Raw genomic sequence first — 14,427 nt, 5'->3', positions numbered from 1 at the left:
ACTGTATACATCTTCTGACCTCCAGTCATTTAGTCTATGATCTTTTATGACACTGAAAAAGAAATGCACTATATAGAAAAAGTTTTATATCAAAAGGTTGTCCTTTTTTTTGTATAATATACCTTAATTTATAGGCTGCACTTCTTATTGGAAACATATAGTCAAAAACTCACCAGGTGTCTGGTTTCACCCTGGTAACAACTATAAGTGACAAAAATTGATTATCAAAATATAAATGTTATTACAACATCAAATATTAAAATCAGGAATAGATGCTGATAAGTAGAAGAGCTAGAGCTCAGCAAGATTATATAATGGCGATATAGGAAAACAAAACACTTGATGGTCTAGTTATAAAATAATTAGCATAGATAGTAAATGACTGTAGTATAATATCCTTTGGGAGTTATGGCATAAACAAATTTATAAACCCCGCAAAAAAAGAAAATAATTTGAAATATAACTAATAATATGGATGTACAAATTCCTCTCACTAAATTAGAATATCATCAAAAAGTTAATTTATTTCAGTTCTTCAATACAAAAAGTGAAACTCCTATATTATATAAAGTCATTACAGAGTGATCTATTTCACGTGTTTATTTCTGTTAATGTTGATGATTATGGCTTACAGCCAATGAAAACACAAAAGTCATTATCTCAGTAAATTAGAATACTTTATAACAACAGCTTGAAAAATGTTTTTAAAATCCAAAATGTTGTCCTACTGAAATGTATGTTCAGTAAATGCCCTCAATACTTGGTCGGGCTCCTTTTACATCAATTACTGCATCAATGCGGCAATGTGGCATGGAGGCGATCAGCCCGTGGCACTGCTGAGGTGTTATGGAAGCCCAGGTTGCTTTGATAGCAGCCTTCAGCTCGTCTGCATTGTTGGGTCTGGGGTCTCATCTTCCTCTTGATAATAGTCGGCAGAGGGAAGCATGAAGTGCTCTAAAATTTCCTGGTAGACGGCTGCGCTGACTTTGGTCTTGATAAAACACAGTGGACCTACACCAGCAGATGACATGGCTCCCCAAACCATCACTGATTGTGGAAACTTCACACTAGACCTCAAGCAGCTTGGATTGTGGCCTCTCCACTCTTCCTCCAGACTCTGGGACCTTGATTTCCAAATGAAATGCAAAATTTACTTTCATCTGAAAACAACACCTTGGATCACTGAGCAACAGTCCAGGTCTTTTTCTCTTTGGCCCAGGTAAGATGCTTCTGGTGTTGTCTATTGGTCATGAGTGGCTTGACACAAGGAATGTGACACTTGTAGTCCATGTCCTGGATACGTCTGTGTGTGGTGGCTCTTGAAGCAATGACTCCAGCAGCAGTCCACTCCTTGTGAGACTCCCCCAAATTTGTGAATGGCCTTTTCTTAACAATCCTTTCAAGGCTGCGGTTATCCCGGTTGCTTGTGCACCCTTTCCTACCACACTTTTTCCTTCCACTTAACTTTCCATTGATATGCTTGGATACAGCACTCTGTGAACAGCCAACATTTTTACCAATGACCTTTTGTGGCTTACCCTCCTTGTGGAGTGTGTCAGTGACTGCCTTCTGGACATCTGTCAAGTCAGCAGTCTTCCCCATGATTGTGTAGCCTACTGCAACAGATTAAGGGACCTTTTTAAACGCATCGGAAGCCTTTGCAGGTGTTTTTTTGTTAAAGAAGTTGTCCATTGTTTTATCTTACACCCCCAATGCATCCCCCTGGGGCACCTAAGGATTTTTGCAAATACCTTAAATTGCTTTTTCTGCCTGTGAGCGGCGCTATTGGTGGCCGTTCACCGGCATCACGTGGTCCCGCGCTGACTTCACAATAAGTGAGGCGTGACTCAGAGCTGGGGTCCCCGCGGTGGCTGCTGGGTTGTGGGTGGGGTTACCCCCCCGTGTCACACCCAGCATCCACCTTGCGCTTTCCAAATGAATGGGGAGAGGCAGAGCGCGCTGTGGATGCCTGCTGTGACGCGGGGGGGGTAACCCCGCTCACAGCCTGGCAGCCACCGTGGAACCAGGACGACAGAGACCCCCGGCTGCTGCCAGGACTTGTCGTGACATCAGCGGATGTCCGAGCCGGCTGCAGCCGGGGGTCACGTGATGCCTGTGAGCAGCCAGTGATAGCGCCGCTCACAGGCAGTATCTGCAACGTAAGCCAATTACAAAAATCCTTAGGGAGATACATTGGGGGGGTAATCTAAAGTACTGGACAACCCCATTAATTATTCTAATTTACTGAGACAATGACTTTTGTGCTTTCATTGGCTGTAAGCCATAATCCTCAACATTAACAGAAATAAACACTTGAAATAGATCACTCTGTAATGACTCTATATAATATAGGAGTTTCACTTTTTTTATTGAAGAAATTAAATTAACTTTTTGATGATATTCTAATTTAGTGAAAAGCACTTGTATTTGATAAGACTCAAATTGGCTATCACTTATTAAATAAATTAATTTCTTAAAGTGCTCAGAATATGCCCCAGAACTAATGGCTGATGACCCCTTTTGTCTTCCATCAGGTTTTGAGGACTATAGGTTACATGTGCATTACTCATTTGATTACAACGGGCTCTACATTATAATCATAGTGATATATAATAATATAACCGTGTAAAGTGCTCATGTGCTTACTGATTTATCAAATGGTCTTACTGGCCATTAGAATCACAGTGCTCATGTGCTTACTAGTTAATGTTACTAGCTATTAGAACCTATTTGCAAAACAAAAGTGTTCATCTGCTTACTAAGTAGCCATTAAGGCATTAATGTGAACAATATGCGCATGTGCTTATAGAATATCCCAGGTGAAACTGACCATTTGAGTGAGTGGCTCTTTGCACAACGCTGAGCCTAACACACAGAGATCGTGAATCCATATAGCATTCAATAGCACCACAGCAATTGTGGACTTAAATCATTTGTGATAATGCATCCCTTGTGGAATTCCTAAAAAAGATTTGGCCAAAAGGTTGTTTACCTGTATGTGAATCGCTATAAATGTAGGATGTCAAGAACTCCTGCCTTCTGCCCCGACGCGCAAGTTTCGCCCAGCTTCTTCAGGGGATGTTAAAATGAGGTACAGAAAATATAGGAAGTGTCGGCTTACTATATATGGCATATTGACTATCTCAAAAGAGCATATCTTTTGGATTCACTGTCTCTGGTATGCATTAGGCCTTAGGTAGCGTTCACACAGGCAATGCAGTTTTGGTCCAAACACGTGCAGTTTATATGGCCTTCTACACGGCAGACATTAGACATCAAACACAGGTGAAATTATCTAATCTAGGACACAATCCTCCTTATACAGTGCCCAGTTTATTTTTTGGGGGAGGGGGTTAAAATTGTGATTATGGATTGTACATCTCTAAGCGTGCTGGATCACCCCAGAATGTATAGTAAAACAGAGAGTGTTGCATGGAAAATACACTGTGTTCCAAATTATTATGCAAATAATATTTTCTCAGATTTTCCCAAATTACCTATATGAATTGCAGTCATTGTAATTTTCCAGTCAAATAACTATTAGAGTACAATTGAAAGGTTTTTGTACAAACTGCCTATGATAACAGTATATTTTAAAAAAAATAAAAAACTGAAACTGCACTCAAAATGCATGTTCCAAATTATTATGCACAGCAGAGTTTTCAACCTTTTCATTTTAATAAAGAACAAAAAAAATGGTCATTTTTGAAATTATAAGCATTAGCAGGTTATTACAAACTGAAATCAAACTGTTTTCAACTCAAAACTTTATTCTAGGTGATGTTACATTTGCACATAGGACCCCTTGTTCGAAAGGAGCTTCTGAACTCTCTCGTCCATTGAATTTGTCAGGTTTTGGATGGTTTCTGCTTCAAGTGTTTTGCATGAGGACAGAAAACCCTCCCAGAGCTGTTGCTTAGATGTGAACTGCCTCCCGCCATCATAGACACTCCTTTTGATGATGCTCCAGAGGTTCTCAATGAGGTTGAGGTCAGGGGAGCATGGGGGCCACACCATAAGTTTGTCCCCTTTTATGCTCATAGCAGCCAGAGATGCAGATGTGTTATGTGCAGCATGAGACTGGGCATTATCATGCATGAAATGATCTCGATGGTCCAGATGGATGGAGTGGAGGATGGCTGGTTGATGGACACCCCATGCAAACACGGCTACGGCGCTAACAAGGAGGAGGTGGAGTAATGTTTTGGGCTGGAATCATGGGGAGAGAGATTGTCGGCCCTTTTAGGATCCCTGAAGGGGTAAAGATGAACTCCATAATGTATGTTGAGTTTCTCAAACAGCATTTCCTTCCATGGTTCAAGAAGAAGAACCGTGTATTCCACAGCAAGATCATTTTCATGCATGATAATGCACCGTCTCATGCTGCACATAACACATCTGCATCTCTGGCTGCTGTGGGCATAAAAGGGGACAAACTTATGGTGTGACCCCCATGCTCCCCTCACCTCAACCCCATTGAGAACCTCTGGAGCATCATCAAAAGGAGTGTCTATGATGGCGGGAGGCAGTTCACATCTAAGCAACAGCTCGGGGAGGGTATTCTGTGCTCATGCAAAACAATTGAAGCAGAAACCATCCAAAACCTGACAAATTCAATGGACGAGAGAGTTCAGAAGCTCCTTTCGAACAAGGGGTCCTATGTGCAAATGTAACATCACCTAGAATAAAGTTTTGAGTTGAAAACTGTTTGATTTCAGTTTGTAATAACCTGCTAATGCTTAGAATTTCAAAAATGACCATTTTTTTGTTCTTTATTAAAATGAAAAGGTTGAAAACTCTGCTGTGCATAATAATTTGGAACATGCATTTTGAGTGCAGTTTGAGTTTTTTATTTTTTAAAAAATATACTGTTATCATAGGCAGTTTGTACAAAAACCTTTCAATTGTGCTCTAATAGTTATTTGACTGGAAAATTACAATGACTGCAATTCATATAGGTAATTTGGGAAAATCTGAGAAAATATTATTTGCATAATAATTTGGAACACAGTGTAGTTCACACACAAACACAATTTATAGATGCAAAAACACTTCGTCATGTTAAAAACACATAAACGAAAAACAACAAGAGAGCTAGACAAAATAGATAGGTGACATGATATAACCACAAGCAAGATGAATACATATTGGTAGTATATTCAAAAGATATTTTTTCTCTTACACCATTACAATTGGGATATATACAGTTGTAAAAATGAGTGCAATATCCAATAACAATCTGTTTGATACAGAGAAAATAATTGTTCAATCGTAGAAGAACGCAATACAGTGTACAAAATGTCTCATTTAATATATACATATCTACCAATGTTGTCTATGTTGAAATATACCCTGTAGACCAGGGATGTCAAACTCAAAATACACAGAGGGCCAAAATGAATAACTTAGTCAAAGCCACCGGCCGACCAGTATACAGGGCAATGGGCCCACATAGTCCTCCATACAAAATAATGGGCCCCTTGTAACGGGTCTGGGAGGCGGAACCTCTGAGCTACTATACAAGGGGGCGGTCCTTGTAAGGGAGCGGGTGGCGACCAGGGTAGACGGGCAGGCAGTCACAGCAGGTGACCGGGACAGTCTCTGAATGAACGGACAGGAGGTCACAGCAAGTGACCGGGGCAGTCTCTGGATGAACGGGCAGGAGGTCACGGCAAGTGACCGGGGCAGTCTCTGGGTGAACGGGCAGATGGTCACGGCAAGTGACCGGGGCAGTCTCTGGATGAACGGACAGGAGGTCACAGCAAGTGACCGGGGCAGTCTCTGGATGAACGGGCAGGAGGTCACGGCAAGTGACCGGGGCAGTCTCTGGATGAACGGGCAGGAGGTCACGGCAAGTGACCGGGGCAGTCTCTGGGTAAAGGATTGGTACGACCTGTGGCGGCAGATGATAGACATGAGCTCCCAGGTGAGCAGGCGAGAGTCTCTGGATAAACGGGTGGTCACAGCATGTGACGGCGGAGCCTCCAGGAAGACCAACAGACAGGTAGCAGATGAGCGCTCCCAGGTGAGCGGGCAGGAGTCTCTGGACAGGCGGGTGGTCACAGCACGTGACGGCAGAGCCTCCTGGTAGGCTAGCAGACAGGCAGCAGATGAGCGCTCCCAGGTGAGCGGGCAAGCTGGTCCTTAGACAGACTGACAGGAGTTGGAAGGCAGACCGTCGGACCTCAGGCAAGCAGGCAGGTAGAAGATGTGCGCTCCCAGGTGAGCGGGCAAGCTGGTCCTTAGACAGACTGACAGGAGTTGGAAGGCAGACCATCGGACCTCAGGCTAGCAGGCAGGTAGCAGGATATCAGGCAGGAATTAGACAGCAGACTCGCAGGAATCTGGCAGGTAACTGGCAACGGGACCTGAGGGCTGAAGCAGAGTAGTGAACAGTGCTACAACATTGCTCGGGCACCTCCATTTTGGAGGAGGTGCCTTTTATATGGGAGGTCCTCCGGCAATTGGCCGGGGACTCCTTAGGACGGCGCGCGCGGTCCCTTTAAGAGAGGGGGAGCGCGCGCGCGCCCTAAGCACACTGCCGGGGAAGGAGCGCGTGCCGGAAGCAGCAGGGAGAGAAGCGCTGGAGGACGCCGCGCCAGGAGCGGGGAAGTGAGAGGGACGGCGTGTCTGCCTAGAACGGGGCAGAGACGCCGATGCTACAGTGCCCCCCCCTTTAGGCCCCCTCTTTTTTTGGCCAGAAAGAAATTTCTCAAGGAGAAGCGGGGCGTTGATGTTCTCCCTGGGTTCCCAAGTTCTCTCCTCAGGACCAAACCCCTTCCAATCTACCAGAAAAAAAGTTTTTCCTCTCACCCTCTTGGAGGCCAGAATACTCTCTACCTCAAAGATGTCATCAGCGGAAACCGGAGCAGGAGGGGCACCTGGATTTTTGGAAAAAAAGTTAAAGACAACAGGTTTGAGGAGAGATACGTGGAAGGAGTTGGGGATCCGTAGGGTGGCCGGGAGTTTTAATTTGTAGGCCACAGGGTTAATTTGCCTGAGGACTTCGAAGGGGCCGATGAATCGAGGACCCAACTTGTAGGAGGGTACTTTGAGCCGCACATGTTTGGATGAGAGCCAAACCTTGTCTCCCGGACGGAATTGGGGCGGATCCAGACGTCTCTTATCAGCATATCTCTTCATCCGCTCAGAGGAGAGAAGAAGAGCGGACCTGGTGCTCTCCCAAATAGTAGAAAATTCGCTGACCAGAGACTCCGCAGCAGGGTTGTCCACAGAAACGGAGACAGGAAGTGGAATCCGGGGATGTTGGCCACCGACTATAAAGAACGAGGATTTGGAAGAGGACTCGCTCTCATGGTTGTTATAAGAGAACTCGGCCCATGGTAGGAGATCCACCCAGTCCGAGTGGTGAGCATCAACGAAGTGCCGGAGGTAGCTGGTCAAGATCTGATTGATCCGCTCCACTTGACCATTGGACTGAGGGTGGTAAGCGGAGGAGAAATCCAGGGTAATGTCCAGCAGCTTACATGTGGCTCTCCAGAAGCGAGAGGTGAACTGAGCCCCACGATCCGACACGATGTGGAGGGGCAGACCATGGAGACGGAAGATGTGGCGGATAAAGTCTTTAGCCAGCTCGGGTGCAGACGGAAGACCAGGCAGGGGAATGAAGTGGGCCATCTTAGAAAAACGGTCAGCGACAACCCAAATGACAGTACAACCGGCAGAAACTGGAAGGTTGGTGATAAAGTCCATAGCGATGTGTTGCCAAGGAGCAGCAGGTACGGGAAGGGGCAGGAGATGGCCGGCAGGTAGATGTCGGGGAACTTTGTTACGGGCACAGGATGAACAGGCCGCGACGAAGTCTACCACGTCCTTACGCAGGGTAGGCCACCAGTAATGCCGGGTAATGAGTTGGAAGGTCTTCTTTTGGCCAGCATGGCCAGCTAGTTTAGAAGAATGTCCCCAGCGAAGAGCCCTCTCCCGATCTGGCACAGCTACGAACGTCTTACCGGGTGGAAGACGAGTCAGATCCAAGGGGGCCACATTCATCACCTTGGAGGAGTCGATGATGTGCGTAGGTTCCTCCTCTTGATCGGAGGACAGGAAGGACCGGGACAAGGCATCAGCTTTGACGTTCTTGTCCGCCGGACGGAAATGAAGAATGAAGTCGAAGCGGGCAAAAAACAACGACCACCGGGCCTGGCGAGGATTGAGTCTCTGGGCATTTTGGAGATATGCCAGGTTTTTGTGATCCGTGTAGATAATTACCGGGTAGAGAGCCCCTTCAAGCAGATAGCGCCACTCTCCCAGTGCCAATTTGATGGCTAGCAATTCACGGTCTCCTATGGAGTAGTTGCGCTCCGACGAGGAGAAGATTTTGGAGAAGAAGCCGCACGTTACCATTCTCCCGGTAGAAGACTTCTGGGTGAGCACCGCTCCGGCTCCGGAGGAGGAGGCATCAACCTCCAGGTAGAATTGTTTATTACAGTCCGGACGGTGCAGGACGGGAGCAGAGGCGAAGGCTTTCTTTAGGGAAAGGAAGGCCTCCTCGGCTTCAGGCGACCATGTCCTGGGGTTAGCCCCCTTACGGGTAAGTGCAGATATGGGAGCAGTCCGAGACGAGAAGTGTGGGATGAAAAGACGATAGTAATTAGCGAAGCCCAGGAATCGCTGTATCGCCTTCAAACCTTCAGGACGAGGCCATTTTAGAACGGAAGAGAGCTTCTCGGGATCCATTTGCAGACCTGTTTGGGAGATGACATAGCCCAAGAACGGAAGAGAGGTCTGATCGAAGAGGCACTTCTCGTATTTGGCATAAAGGTGGTTCTGCCGAAGCCTAAGCAGGACCTGACGAACATCCCTCCGGTGTGTGGGGAGATCCGGAGAGAAGACCAAGATATCGTCCAGGTATACCACTACGCAGGAGTACAGGAGGTCACGGAAGATGTCGTTGACTAGTTCCTGAAAGACCGCGGGAGCATTACAGAGACCGAAGGGCATCACAAGGTACTCGTAGTGACCGTCCCGGGTATTGAATGCCGTCTTCCACTCGTCTCCTTGACGGATACGGACCAGATTATACGCTCCTCGTAGATCCAGCTTGGAGAAGATCCTGGCGCCCTTGAGACGGTCAAACAATTCGGAGATGAGTGGCAGGGGATATTTGTTTTTTACCGTGATGAGATTGAGTCCTCTGTAGTCAATACAGGGACGTAGCGAGCCGTCTTTCTTTTTGACAAGGAAGAATCCGGCTCCAGCCGGGGAGGTAGATTTTCGGATAAATCCCCTAGCCAGATTCTCTTCAATGTACTCAGACATGGCTCGGGTCTCGGCTGCAGACAACGGGTAGATACGCCCACGGGGAGGAGTGGTGCCAGGTATCAGGTCGATCGGGCAATCGTATGGCCTATGGGGTGGCAACGTCTCAGCTTCCTTCTTACCGAAGACGTCCACATAGGGCCAGTAGGGAGCCGGGAGACCAGGTAAGTTAGCTGGAGTAGGCTGAGGGCGAAGTGGACGGACCGGGACCAGGCAGGTCCTATGGCAGTCAGGACCCCATCGGAGTACTTCACCGGACCGCCAGTTCAATACGGGTTCATGTGTCTGGAGCCAAGGTAGACCTAGCAACAGGGAGTGAGAAAGTCCGGACAGCACATGGAATGAGGTCTCCTCAGAGTGCAGCATTCCCACCTGCAGGGTTATGGGTTCAGTGACGAGCAGGATGGTCTCCGAGAGAAGTCTTCCATCCACGGAGGCGACTGACAATGGTTCAGCCAGGGACTTGGTGGGAATATGGTATCTCTCTACCAGAGACTGGGAGATGAGGTTTCCAGCAGCTCCAGAATCCAGATGGGCGAGTTCAAAGAGACGGTTCTCTCCCCAAGCAATAGAGACCGGTAAGGTCAGAGACGGAGAGGGCTTACTTTTGTCTAGGACGACCTCTCCGAGTGGTCCTAGACACTGGCGTTTCCCGGCTTTTCCGGGCAGGAACGGATGAAGTGCTTCATACTGCCACAATAGAAACAGCTTCCCTCAGCTCGGCGAGAACCGACCATCTTGGTCTGGTCGACCTGCATAGGCTCAGGAGAGTGTACCTGAGGAGAGACAGAGGGAGTGACGGGTTTCAGAAAAGTAGGAGCTAGACGTGGAAACCTCCTCTCACGGGTGACCTCTTTGGCACGCTCCTGGAACCGCAGGTCAATCCGGGTGGCAAGAGTTATTAGGTCATCGAGAGTGGTAAGAATGTCCCAACCGGCAAGTTCATCTTTAATATGGCCGGACAGACCCTCCCAGAAGACGGAAACCAGAGCGTCATTATCCCAGGCCAGCTCCGAGGCAAGGGTACGGAACCGTATGGCATATTGGCCCACGGTGAGACTTCCCTGACGGAGGCGTAGCAGAGATGATGCGGATGAGGTCTTCCGTCCGGGTTCGTCGAAGACTCTCCAGAAAGCCGTGAGAAAGGCAGGCAAGTCGGACACCAGGGGGTCTCCTCTCTCCCATAGAGGATTTAGCCAGGCCAGGGCCTCCCCGGTGAGATGGGACATGATGAAGGCAATTTTGGCCCGGTCGGAGTTAAACTGGTGAGACAGGAGTTCAAAGTGCAGGGTGCACTGATTTATGAAGCCCCGAGCCTGGGCGGAGTCGCCTCCGAACCGAGGAGGTGCAGAAAGCCGGGGTCCGGGGTAGGATACCATGTTATTAGTGGGCAGTGGAGCTGCCGGATTGCGAGTCATGGCACTGGCGGTGGTTGCAGGCAGAGCAGTCAGAGTGTCCAGGCGAGAATTGACATTCCGCAGGTGACCCAGGATGGACTCCTGTTGGGACCTCTGACGGGACAGTTCATGACACAGGTCCGAGAGCGAGGGAGCTTGGGTGCCACCGGGTTCCATGGCCCGAGCAAACTGTAACGGGTCTGGGAGGCGGAACCTCTGAGCTACTATACAAGGGGGCGGTCCTTGTAAGGGAGCGGGTGGCGACCAGGGTAGACGGGCAGGCAGTCACAGCAGGTGACCGGGACAGTCTCTGAATGAACGGACAGGAGGTCACAGCAAGTGACCGGGGCAGTCTCTGGATGAACGGGCAGGAGGTCACGGCAAGTGACCGGGGCAGTCTCTGGATGAACGGGCAGGAGGTCACGGCAAGTGACCGGGGCAGTCTCTGGGTAAAGGATTGGTACGACCTGTGGCGGCAGATGATTGACGTGAGCTCCCAGGTGAGCAGGCGAGAGTCTCTGGATAAACGGGTGGTCACAGCATGTGACGGCGGAGCCTCCAGGAAGACCAACAGACAGGTAGCAGATGAGCGCTCCCAGGTGAGCGGGCAGGAGTCTCTGGACAGGCGGGTGGTCACAGCACGTGACGGCAGAGCCTCCTGGTAGGCTAGCAGACAGGCAGCAGATGAGCGCTCCCAGGTGAGCGGGCAAGCTGGTCCTTAGACAGACTGACAGGAGTTGGAAAGCAGACCGTCGGACCTCAGGCAAGCAGGCAGGTAGAAGATGTGCGCTCCCAGGTGAGCGGGCAAGCTGGTCCTTAGACAGACTGACAGGAGTTGGAAGGCAGACCATCGGACCTCAGGCTAGCAGGCAGGTAGCAGGATATCAGGCAGGAATTAGACAGCAGACTGGCAGGTAACTGGCAACGGGACCTGAGGGCTGAAGCAGAGTAGTGAACAGTGCTACAACTTTGCTCGGGCACCTCCATTTTGGAGGAGGTGCCTTTTATATGGGAGGTCCTCCGGCAATTGGCCGGGGTCTCCTTAGGACGGCGCGCGCGGTCCCTTTAAGAGAGGGGGCGCGCGCGCGCCCTAAGCACACTACCGGGGAAGGAGCGCGTGCCGGAAGCAGTCGGGAGAGAAGCGCTGGAGGACGCCGCGCCAGGAGCGGGGAGGTGAGAGGGACGGCGTCTCTGTCTAGAACGGGGCAGAGACGCCGATGCTACACCCCTCATAGTCCTCCATACAAAATAATGGGCCCCACACAGTCCTCCATACAAAATAATGGGCCCCTCATAGTCCTCCATACAAAATAATGGGCCCCACATAGTCCTCCATACAGTATAATGGGTCCACATAGTCCCCCATACAGAATAATGGGCCCCACATAGTCCTTCATACAGTATAATGGGTACACATAGTCCCCCCATACGGAATAATGGGGCCCACATAGTCCTCCATACACAGTATAATGGGCCCCATATAGTCCTCCATACAGTATAATGAGCCCCCCATAGTCTTCCATACAGAATAATGGGGCCCACATAGTCCTCCATACACAGTATAATGGGCCCCACATAGTCCTCCATACAGTATAATGAGCCCCCCATAGTCTTCCATACAGTATAATGGGCCCCACATAGTCCTCCATACAGTATAATGGCCCCACATAGTCCTCCATACAGAATAATGGGGCCCACATAGTGCTCCATACAGGGTAATGGACTCCACATAGTCCTCCATACAGTATAATGGGCTTCGCACAGTCCTCCATACAGTATAATGGGCTTTGCATAGTCCTCCATACAGAATAATGGGCTTTGCATAGTTCTCCATACAGAATAATGGACTTTGCATAGTCCTCCATACAGAATAATGGACTTTGCATAGTCCTCCATACAGAATAATGGGCTTTGCATAGTCCTCCATACAGAATAATGGGCTTTGCATAGTCCTCCATACAGAATAATGGGCTTTGCATAGTCCTCCATACAGAATAATGGGCTTCGCACAGTCCTCCATACAGTATAATGGGCTTTGCATAGTCCTCCATACAGAATAATGGGCTTTGCATAGTCCTCCATACAGAATAATGGGCTTTGCATAGTCCTCCATACAGAATAATGGACTTTGCATAGTCCTCCATACAGAATAATGGGCTTTGCATAGTCCTCCATACAGAATAATGGGCTTTGCATAGTCCTCCATACAGAATAATGGGCTTTGCATAGTCCTCCATACAGAATAATGGGCTTTGCATAGTCCTCCATACAGAATAATGGGCTTCGCGTAGTCCTTCATACAGTATAATGGCCCCACATAGTCCTCCATACAGAATAATGGGGCCCACATAGTGCTCCATACAGGGTAATGGACTCCACATAGTCCTCCATACAGTATAATGGGCTTCGCACAGTCCTCCATACAGTATAATGGGCTTTGCATAGTCCTCCATACAGAATAATGGGCTTTGCATAGTCCTCCATACAGAATAATGGACTTTGCATAGTCCTCCATACAGAATAATGGGCTTTGCATAGTCCTCCATACAGAATAATGGGCTTTGCATAGTCCTCCATACAGAATAATGGACTTTGCATAGTCCTCCATACAGAATAATGGGCTTTGCATAGTCCTCCATTCAGAATAATGGGCTTTGCATAGTCCTCCATACAGAATAATGGGCTTTGCATAGTCCTCCATACAGAATAATGGGCTTTGCATAGTCCTCCATTCAGAATAATGGGCTTTGCATAGTCCTCCATTCAGAATAATGGGCTTTGCATAGTCCTCCATTCAGAATATTGGGCTTTGCATAGTCCTCCATACAGAATAATGGGCTTTGCATAGTCCTCCATACAGAATAATGGGCTTTGCATAGTCCTCCATACAGAATAATGGGCTTCGCATAGTCCTCCATACAGAATAATGGGCTTCGCATAGTCCTCCATACAGAATAATGGGCTTCGCATAGTCCTCCATACAGAATAATAGGCTTTGCATAGTCCTCCATTCACAATATTGGGCTTTGCATAGTCCTCCATTCACAATATTGGGCTTCACATAGTCCTCCATACAGTATAATGAACCCCACATAGTGCTCCATACAGTGTAATGAACCCCACATAGTCCTCCATACAGTTTAATAGGCCCCACATAGTCCTCCATACAGTATAATGGCCCTACATAGTCCTCCATACAGTATAATGGGCCCCACATAGTCCTCCATACAGTATAATGGGCACCACATAGTCCTCCATACAGTATAATGGGCCCCACATAGTCCTCCATACAGTATAATGGCCCCACATAGTCCTCCATACAGAATAATGGGCCCTACATAGTCCTCCATACAGTATAATGGGCCCCACATAGTCCTCCATACAGTATAATGGGCACCACATAGTCCTCCATACAGTATAATGGGCCCCACATAGTCCTCCATACAGTATATTGGCCCTACATAGTCCTCCATACAGTATATTGGCCCTACATAGTCCTCCATACAGTATAATGGCCCCACATAGTCCTCTATACAGTATAATGGCCCCACATAGTCCTCCGTACAGTATAATGGCCCCACAGAGTCCTCCGTACAGTATAATGGCCCCACATAGTCCTCCATACAGTATAATGGGCCCCACATAGTCCTCCATACAGAATACTGGGCCCCACATAGTCCTCCATACAGTATAATGGCCCCACATAGTCCTCCATACAGAATAATGGGCCCCACAGAGTCCTCCATACAGT

General features: G+C 48.3%; 1 protein-coding gene across 2 annotated transcripts in view; it reads left to right on the top strand.

Annotated features, from left to right (window-relative positions):
- The window catches only part of DCAF5 (DDB1 and CUL4 associated factor 5), a 78,663-nt gene that overhangs the window by 30,009 nt on the left and 34,227 nt on the right, over positions 1 to 14,427 (top strand). The window lies entirely within an intron of this gene.

Source organism: Phyllobates terribilis, unplaced genomic scaffold (genome assembly GCF_046119375.1).
Source record: "Phyllobates terribilis strain yellow unplaced genomic scaffold, ASM4611937v1 Scaffold_7__3_contigs__length_470593459, whole genome shotgun sequence".
Classification (NCBI taxonomy): Eukaryota; Metazoa; Chordata; class Amphibia; order Anura; family Dendrobatidae; genus Phyllobates; species Phyllobates terribilis.
This window is presented reverse-complemented; position numbering and strand designations above follow the sequence as displayed.